General features: G+C 41.0%; 1 non-coding gene across 1 annotated transcript; it reads right to left on the reverse strand.

Annotated features, from left to right (window-relative positions):
* Positions 1-334: 334 nt before the first annotated feature.
* LOC141619281 (small nucleolar RNA R71) lies at positions 335-441 on the reverse strand. The gene has a single exon (XR_012531651.1). It is a non-coding gene; the product is annotated as a small nucleolar RNA R71 (small nucleolar RNA).
* Between the last annotated feature and the right edge of the window lie 1,192 nt (positions 442-1,633).

The following is a 1,633-nucleotide window of genomic DNA, read 5'->3' on the forward strand; positions in this document are numbered from 1 at the left end:
TAATCTACCAAATGGTACTCCTACACCGCAACATCTCACCGGAAATTTTATTGCCAAGTCCGCCTTCATCCAACTAGTTGAGAGGAGCCAATTCGGGGGAATGCCTAGTGAGGACCCTCATTCTCATATGGAAACCTTTTGCGATTATTGTGATGCTATCTCTCAAACGGGCGTGACTCAAGACCAAATAAGATGGGTCTTAATTCCTTTTTCCTTAATCGGCACCGCAAAGCAATGGTTGAAGGGCCTTGATAAGGCCACCCTTGGAATAGATTCTTGGAAGAAGTTGGCTCTAGCTTTCTACAAAAAATTCTACCCACCGGAAAAGACCAACATGCTAAGAGCTCAAATTACGGGTTTTAAGCAAAGGGATGAAGAGTCTTTGTATGAAGCTTGGGAGCGGTTTAAAGGTATTTGTCGCTCATGTCCTAACCATGGACTTAGCGAATGGTTTTTGGTGCAACAATTTTGGAATGGTTTATATGAAGATTCTAGGAACATTCTCAATATGGGATCAAATGGAATGTTCACCGAAGTTGATGACAATCAAACATGGAACAAGATTGAGGAAATGGCGGTCCATAATTCACAATATAGTGAACCTCGCAAGGCTACTAGAGGAGGAAAGCATGAAGTGGACTCCGTTACCCAATTGGGTGCTCAACTTAGTGCTCACATTGACACAATCAACTTGAAGTTTGAACAAGCTATGGCTAGACTTGAGGAAAACTCAAAATCATCGAAGCATCATGTCAATGCCATGACGGCATCCTCATCAATCCCAAGTGGGATATGTGAGAATTGTGGAACTTTGGGTCATGACCCAAGTGAGTGTAGGGGAACAACCGAACAAGTTAATGCTTTCCAAGCTTACAAAAGTGGTACCCCTTATTCAAATTTTTACAATGAAAACACCAAGTTCCATCCAAATCTCTCATACAAGAGCCAAAATGTTCAAAACCCTCAAACAACATACACTCCACCACCCATGAGAAACCAAAATCAAAGACCCTTTTACAATCAAAACCAAGGTTACCAAAATCAAAATCCATACAATCACCAAAATGACCAAGGCTTTGATGTCCAAAAAGCGGTCCCCCAAATGCAAAAGAATCAACAAGAATTTTTCACCCAAATGCAAAAAGATAGCCAAGCAAAAGAAACCACCATCAACAACATTCTAGCTCACACCAAGATGTTGGAAACACAATTGACTCAACTAGCATCTTCAAGCTCACAAAGACAAAAGGGGCAATTACCACCTCAAAGTAATCCCCCTAGACATGAAACGGTTAGTGCCATTCACTTGAGAAGTGGTACAAGGTATGAAGCACCGAAGAAGCAAGTTGAGGATGAAGTTGTGGAAGCTAGTGAAAAGGAAGAAATTGTGCAAAACTCCAAAGATGGAGAATCATCAAAAGAAGAAAGTTCAAAGAAAAATGAAGACAAGGCCAAAGAGAAGGAGCCCATTGTGATTAGACTTCCTTTTCCAAGTCGTCAAGCCAAGCCCAAATTTGATGATCAACTTGGAAAGTTCATGGCAATTGTGAAGAATTTAGAAGTCTCAATTCCTTTCACGGAATTAATCAACCACGTTCCGGACTATGCAAAGTACATGAAAGATATCCTCACA

Source organism: Silene latifolia, chromosome 1 (assembly GCF_048544455.1).
Source record: "Silene latifolia isolate original U9 population chromosome 1, ASM4854445v1, whole genome shotgun sequence".
Classification (NCBI taxonomy): domain Eukaryota; kingdom Viridiplantae; phylum Streptophyta; class Magnoliopsida; order Caryophyllales; family Caryophyllaceae; genus Silene; species Silene latifolia.